An 8,636-nucleotide genomic window follows, 5' to 3' on the forward strand; every position below is an offset into this window, starting at 1 on the left:
TTCTTCCAGGGCAAGGCTTTTCCTATTAACAGACAGCTTGACTTCACATGCCGAGATGAACGAACAAGGTTTCGAGCACCTGCCTAATTTAAGCGGACCATATATCGTAAGCTATAGTATCCTGTTAGTAGATAATAAAATAAAGCAAGACTGAGAGGAAAAATAGCTTCCTACCATTAGCTGACCTCTCAGACTCAAGTCAAAGTGTGGCCAGCTTCACATTTTTCTGCTTTGGCTTTCCAACTTATAAAAACTGGGATAGAGTTGTTTACTATTTATTTAGTGTCCCATGATCATAGGATATTGCAAACTTTCCTTTCCTGGTGTAAAACAGACCAGTGGATGGATGTTTTTTTTTTTTTAAGCAAACTATATTAATTACTATTATGTTTAACCAGCCCATCTCTGCTGCGTAGTTAAAAGAAATGTACTTTTTCAGACTTTTTCAGAGTGGTTATGTAATCAGCATTCCTCACAAATATTTGACTCTTTAGAGCCAGCAATCACATTTTCCTGGCAAGTTTTCCAGTGCTGGGTGCAAACAGAGTCAGAGAACTAGAAAATGTAAAAATCAGCATTTCCACTTACTTCATCCCACTCATCCCATGCGTTTCTACTGTGTTTCTTCCTTCTTTACTTTTTCTTTCTCTAAATATATCTTGAAAAGTAACATTGCCAGATCATTTCATTCAGGTTAGGGAACGGATAAGACCACGATCAGCTGCTTGGCACTTTCTTGGGCTTTTAGCATGTGCCATTCCATACTTCCAAGTATAAGTCCAACCTCCATTCCCCTTATGATCCCAATTGGCAATCAGAGGTTTACGTTGGTATGAAAAACAGAAAAGGAAGACATTTCATAGCTAACATAACTTAGAACTTCATTGCTGTCTTCTTACACTACTTGTGACCAAAAGCATCAGAATAGAAGATGTAGCATGTCAAATGAAAGAGAAAAGTCTTTGGAGAAGAAAATCTTTGGAGAGAAAAATTTGTTGGGAATGAGGAGGAATTTTGTGTGTGTATTTTAACCAGTGATCATTTAAGAATCTGTAATACTGGATATTGCCTGCAGTTCACATACTTAAAAAACAGACATTAATAACATGTAAAAAATAAAAGCCAGACATGGGGAAAAAATATCTTTACAATCAATTATTCACATCTGCAAATACTACAGGTACTCCTCAGCTTTATTTTCTACTTAATTAAGTTTGTGACATAGACTCAGAGCTGATGTCTAAAGTTAAAAGAGAACAGCATCTACGGCAATAGGGAATAAGGCTGATTTTAGTCGACAGTAAAAGTTAAACAATACAAAGCTCTATGATGTGGCACACTTTCCTGCAGAAAACAATCCACAGCCCCAGTCCTATAAACCCCTTGGTGCTTTATGCCTATGGGAGATGTCCATGAGGACCAAACCCATATCTGTGTGGCATCTAAGAGGAAGAAAAGATTCGAAACATCTCCTTTGGTTGCAAATTAGACGGGTCTGTCAATCCTGCCATGTTTCATGGTACTGCATCACCCTGCTGCAATTATCTGTGAACTTCTGCTCATTTGGCTGTTTGGCTACCCAACAAAAAGGTGGACTGACCCTGCATTCCAAGTGTCATGCACGTACAGGTTCATCTACGCCCGTGCCATGAAGCCTATGTATTTGGGCCACGCTGTCCTTAGTTTTTGCAAAAAGGAAGCTAGGGATTTGGGTATTTCAGTTTCAAAATGTCAAGAAAAAGACTTTTTGTGTTATGTTTTCTCTTTTACTTAGACCAGTGGAGATGTAATTTAAGGAACCGTGTTGGCACATCTCATTAACAACATTTTAGAAGTTTCCTTAGGAGCCTAGCAAACAAGGGCCTGGAGTTGAACTGCTGAATTTGCTTCAGCTTGCTCAATGCAAAAGAAAAACCGAGAAGTCAGGCTTTGACTAACTGCGTGTTCCCTTTGAAGAAAGAATTGTGATTGTTGGCAGAGGAAGGAAGGAGCTCGGACAAAACAAGGGAAGGAAGAAGTTGTTTTTTTCTCTCCACCAGCCAGCTCCTTAAGTTTTGCTGCCAAGATTATAACTCTAATTTACAAGATAAACATAAATCTATTTATATATTATTTAAATGCAATTTAAATTACAGAAAATTACTTGTCTCCCGGGTTGAAATCTTTGAGTAGTCAGAGAAGGGAAAATGAGGGAAATATGCCTATGAGGCAAAGGTCATTCTGATATCAACAGAAAGTAGCCCCAGTCAAAAAAAACCCCTTTCTGTTCACATTTAACTATTTTTAACTCAGTACATATTTGTTTCCTTTTTAATGTTATCTCTTATTACAGAGATATGATCAGAGATCTAAAAATACTTAGGTCTACAACTTAGGTGTTTCAATCTCTAAATATTTAAATACATAAAAAAGGTATCCCTTAAAATCACAAGTGAAGGAGGCCTCCCTGTAGTCCTTCTCGAATAATTTATTTTGGACAATTCTAGGGCCAGAAGATGTCAAAATAAAAGAATTACTCTAAGAAATTTATTAATGTTCCCAATTATTTAATGTAACATCTCTTAAGACTCATGAAGTTAGGATAAAAGTTGACGTTATGAGCTAAGTCGTGAGGATCTTTCCTGCAGTGACACTGTCCCAGCTATTATGAACAAATTTTGAATATATCAACACTATTTTCTAATGCCCATGGGGAAGATATGCCAGATATCCCAGATGAAGGAAAAAATGTTTGCAAACATTAAAAAAAAAAAAAAATCATTTCCTTACTTTTTTTTTTTGTTGCCGCATTATAGGTACAAATCTGGCCACAAAGAAAAGGAACAATTCAGACTTTTGCATAAACAACCTCTAAAGAAGTGGAGCCCTCTATGAGATTCCAAGAATCACTTTTAAACTGAAAGACGGAAAGAATCCACTTCTGCAAAATACGTCCTTCCTACGGTAAGACTGCTAGACCAGAAACTTTATGTGTGGGAACACAGTTTAAGAAATCTGTAGCAAATTTAGCTAGAGGTAGAATTTCATCAGGAAGGAGGCTATATGACTCAGTTTCTGTTGATGTAATGCCTTACATTTATTGGAAGAACAATACCTTCCAGGCATGATGTTAAACTTCGACCTTCCATTTTTTTACTACATACTTACAATACCGACTCTAAACCAAATCTTTTCTCTGCCACTCAGGAACACAGGTGGAGAAATGGGCCCATGCCTAGAAATATAATGTGAAAAATTTGTGAAAATAAAAAGAGCGAGCTTCAGAAAATGAAGCAGTGTTTCAAAGCAAATAAAAATCAAGCAGCCAGACCTTGCCTTTAAAAATCTTGGAATTTTGTTTGATTACATCCAACAGAATCACATATTGCACCAGAGTTTGGAACTAGATGTAGATTCAATATGTAGGCCAAAAATACATATGATTATAAATGTAGTTTAAAAACTTCCTTATAACAGTATCGTCATAAAAGTTAAGGTGTCCCATTCTCATAACCGAAGTGCAAGTAGGAAAAAAATTGTGTCAACGTCAGAGTCTTCATTTCTGTTGCCAAATACCCTCAGCTACAGCTTCTTCAAATGGGGACTGAGGGTGCTCAGCACTCCCCAGAAATTAGCTCTTACCTAAAACTAAAGAATCAGAGCTGCAAACATTTTCTTCAGTTTGACTAAATTTCCTAATGACAATCATCTTAATTTAAAAAAATCTGGAAATGACTATGGTCGTTAACACGTAAGACGCTGTGATTTTACTTAGTTTGAGTCTCTACAGGGTGAAAAACTTTGCAGGATCTCTCTTCCTAATGGATGATGAAAAATAATGGATGTGTAGGGTAGCGTTTTCCTTTTTCTCTCAAGATGATAACTACATTTTACTCAGCTGCAAAAGCGTTGATGCTACTTCAACGGGTGGTGCTAAACGTGATTCTGAAGCATGAATAGCTGCTTGTACTTTGAGGATGTTTCCTTCTAGATCCAAACAGAGGACAGTAACCTCGCAAAGCAGAGAGGGACTAATGCCAGTGTTCATTTGGTTTATCGTCTGCCTGCAAAAAGGTCACCTAACTGTGGGATCTGAGGTTTAACTATGGAGTATTTCAGTTTTGGTGGGAAAGAAACAGCTTTCCCCTTCCCCAATAAATAATGAATCTAACTGAACAATTCAGTTTCTCAAAATATTAAAGGGTGCCAAATTTGTAATGAAAATGTTAAATGTTTTCTCTGACCCTTTTGGGGCAAATATCTCATGTGAAGCCAGGATCTGGCATGCCTTAAAGCTATACAGCTCAAGAGCCAAAGAAAATAGGAAAGGCGGCGATCTCTGGGAAACTTCCTGCCCCTTTTCAGCTGGTGGGACTTGGAATCCCAGAGGATGTCATAAAAGCAAGGTATTCTCTGGGGAAAGCACTGCAAGGTGGAGAAAAGAGGGTTACCTAAAAAAAACCCACAACCCTACAGTTTTTTATTTTTACTTAGGGTCCCTTAAATTTGAAATAATTCCTTTGTAGACAACGGTGTTTCCCAGCTCATCCATAACCATCAGGAAAATGGCCTACTTCTGTACGTCTTCCTCAATCAGCACTGCTAAACGGAAAACTTTCGCCCTGATGCAGTCTGAGCACTGAGTATTTGATAGGGAAAGATACTGGAGCTAACATTCAGGTTTTTAATGGCTCTATCAGAGCCGATGTTTGAACAAATATGTAAAACCCAGCCCTACTTGGAAGCAATAACAGCCTTTATCAGGAATCAAAACTTGTAATGCCTGTTGTATGTCTTTTCCTTTCCATCCCAAACCCAGATTAGCTTTTTGTCCTAAGTCTAACTCGTGTCTGGAAATGGCTGAATGCCTTCCTCTCTTGTTCCTGAAAACATATTTGGTGAAGGCTGAATGAAAACCTTTCTTTCCAGCTATATGAAGTTTCAGAACAAATATTTCTCTGCCATACAGACCTACTGGGAACAGTGAAAAGATAGAAAATGGTCATGACGTGTAAGCCATTGACAGCACTTTTGTTTGTTTGTTTGTTTGTTTTTTTTAATTTGTTAATGAGAGGAAAACCTAAGACGTGACCTCCACAGGAGTTTACATTTTAGTTTTTCAAAGTACTTGTCATTTCATGGACATACATTTAGGTCCAGTCTGGGGTAGAGTCACGGTGAAGTTTCAGTGGAACTACATTTCTTGATACCAGCTGAGCCTGAAGCTGTGGTTGGGCCAGTAAATTCCTGTCTGGGGAACCAACTACGGTCAAGAAAAAGAGAATTACAAGAATCACAGTAGTGTAACTCGCAGGGTCTGTGCTTCCACGCTCTGTTCTTACTTCAGAAGCAGAACATTAGCAGCATTTTAAGGACATATCCTGAAACAAATATTCATCTAGACACATTTACACACCTCCATAAATAAGGACTTAAAATATTCTGAAAAATAGCTATAGTCTAACTTCTGGGCTTTTGTTTCTTTGGAAGCTATAGATGAATTCAGTGCTGTCACATGTTGGCTCTGAATTCTCCTTTATCACTGACAACAAACTATCGGAATTAAAAAAGCATTGCCGTGCTTTCTGTAGGGGGCAGTCTGATCAAAGCTTTTATTTTGTTTTCTACTAGGAAAAACATTGGGAAAAACGGTGTTGCCAAACCAACATGTAAAACATTAATGATAAATGTTGAAAATGTTTTCAGTGCTGGTTAACTAGAATGATTTTCAAATTTGTCCAGCAGAGTATTCAGGGTGAGTCATGTAGAAATGAATATTTTTGTTCCCTCTGACCTCAAACATCCGTGGCCTTGTGCAAGGTCACGTAAGGAGACTATGGAAAGCTTCCACGTACCTCACTTGATAATTTCTCTCCTCAGTTCGGCAAGCTGGGTATGTGATCTACACCACATGGGTTCTGGTGCATCCAGAAGCACATTAAGTTCTTATAAAATTCATTTTATAGCTATTTAATTGTGAATGACAATAACTGAAAATATATAAGGAATGTTGGGGCAGGGAGACAAATTGCAAGGGACAGCATTTTGCTGCTGCTGCTGCTGGGGTTATTTTTAAACCTGGCAACGATTCTGTCACCACTACACACACTGTTTTTCCCAAAAAGATATTCTGAACGCAGCATAAAATTCCCAATGCAAAGACTGAGAATTTCAGAAGAATAAAATGCAAAAGCAGCTGTCTAGGTTCTTGAAATCTTTCTTGGATCTCCTAAAACGATTTTTCCAGAGTTACTGTCTTCTGTGTTTTCCAGATATATTTAAACTCTTAAAGGTACTTCTTACACAGATAAACATGCACGTACTAGGGTATGATTCAGATCAGAAGGGCTGATGAGTCAGTCATACAAGCAGCAGCATAATGAACTCAATGACAGGAAAAACTGAAATGGTAGATTGAGGATTTCCTTAACGCCTCAATAAGAGAAACTCAGATCATTCAGAATATTATGTTTCATACGGGGAGTTATTTTGCCACCTGAAAATATAGACTAGCAGGTGGAACCTCAAATGACGAAATTCCGGTGGCTGAGAACCACCGACATCTCTGGAATTTTATGCAGTGCTTAGCAGCAAAATAAAAAAAAAAGTTCAGGACTCAGAACTTTCTAGCTCTGCAATGTATTTCAAAGGACAGACCGAAACAAAATTGTCCTGCTGCAGAATGAACCTTCAAATCCATGACTTTGCCTAGTAAGAATAATAGAAATACCCCTGGAAAGAACATTTTTGGATCAATGGAACATTACAGACAATATAACGAAAATGGTATTGGTCAGAAAAAATGAGATGGGGCTTGAAAAGGATGGAAAGCACCAGTTCACCTGTGCTAGCTTGGAGGACAAACGTGAAGGTCTTTATTTATTAGGCTCCATTATGAATTTTCAGTTGCTCTGTTAACCTGAGGCCAAGGCAATAAACAAGTTTGTTCCTTTTAACTTTTAAATCAACTTCTGAAGGCCAGTAGTACTGAGTTGAACGGGAGCTATTGCTAATAGGGCTGCAGCCGTTTATACCAGCGCAGAACGTAGCCATCGCTGGAATAAACAACTAGGTCATGACTTTCTCTATTATTCAGAAAAAGGACGAGAATCCTGTTGGAATAACCTCAGGATATTTTATTTATGTGTTTGTTTTGTTTTGTTTTAAGAAAAAAGATAGGGATTTGTTGGCACAGGTGACTTTGGGTGGTCTTCACTTAGCAGCCCCAAGGGCTAACGACACTCAGTAGCCAGCTGGGCCTGAGGGGATTTTCCGACTGCTCTCCCAAGACCGGCAGCTGCAGATGATGGTGGAACCGTGTCACTGCTCTTGTCTTCCCCCATTTACTGATGCAAGCATGACAGAAGCAGCAGCTCGGGGCTCTGCTGGGCCACAGATGGGCATGAAGCCTTCCCTCCTTCTTCCCAGGATGTAAGCTGGGATCTTTTATTCCCTGAACTACTGCTGCTTGCCTCCTCCACGAAAAGATGCAGACTCAGTGGAAGCATCTTACATGCTGAATTCAAGACCTGGGCCACCAGCTAGCCCTGCCAAAGTTTCTTATGTGGGTCAGAAACCTGTTTTCTGGATAAAAGATGTGAAAAGCATCTGGGTGGGGAGCAGGGGAAGGGGAATAATGGAGGAACCAAATTCTCTCTCTACAGAAGACTGAAAACTAAGCTTCCACTTGGTTAGTTACAAAAGGGGGAGTTCCAAATGACTTATTTCAGGCAAAGCATTTTTATGGCTGCAGCAAATAACAAACTACAACCGTTTAAAACCACGTAAGATATCGCATATCTACTAAAAATACTTCTGTTTTCTCACATGTTCATGAGGCTATCCTGTAGATAGTCCCCTTTGCATCGGGACTCTCATTTACATTCTTGTTACAGCCTGAATCCTTCCTGATGTCTCTGTATTCAGCTCTATCAGCACAAGAATTGCAAAATATCGTGTAATTAATTTACACAAGTGAGATAGTTCTTCCAGCTCATAAAAATTATTAGTTATAATGGCCATATTAATTACTTGATGTAGAGTAAGGCAAACTTGAGGCTTTGTTTGGCATTAACATCAAACGCTGACCTCCCAAAATCCTTGTTTTTTCACCTCGATTTCCTCCTGCCTTCAGCTTCAGCTAATCTTACATGTCGTCACAGATCCAGAATAGAAAATGGCAGTGCTCCTACAGGATGCTCCTCTGCACCACAGTTCTCTAGAGCTGCCAGGTAGGTATTCTCAGTGTCCCTTTTTAGAATTCCTCCCAGAGAAGTCCTACAGATTTTTAGACATGAGCTTTTTATAAAAGCTTAGTGAATTTACAAAAATATACCGATCTCCTAAAATTGGGTCATTTCACTGAAATACGCTTTTTAGAGAGTTATCAGCTCCATCTTCCAGGAAAACTGTCAGATCTCAGTGACAGCACTTAGTCACTCTTTCACAGCGTGACTCCCACCCTTCATCATCATCAGTAAAGCCAGGGCTTGCCTATTTGGTCCTGCTAGGGAAGTTATTAAACCATGTTACTTCAGCTGAGGAATATCTTACCGAGGAAATACCGCAAAATGGAAAACTAAACTGAATGTTTTCTAAATGAAATCTTTTAATGTACTGAAAGAAAGCTTCTAAATCACAAAGAATGGCCCAAAATC

The sequence above is a fragment of the Chlamydotis macqueenii genome, chromosome 8 (assembly GCF_036417535.1).
Source record: "Chlamydotis macqueenii isolate bChlMac1 chromosome 8, bChlMac1.mat, whole genome shotgun sequence".
NCBI lineage: Eukaryota > Metazoa > Chordata > Aves > Otidiformes > Otididae > Chlamydotis > Chlamydotis macqueenii.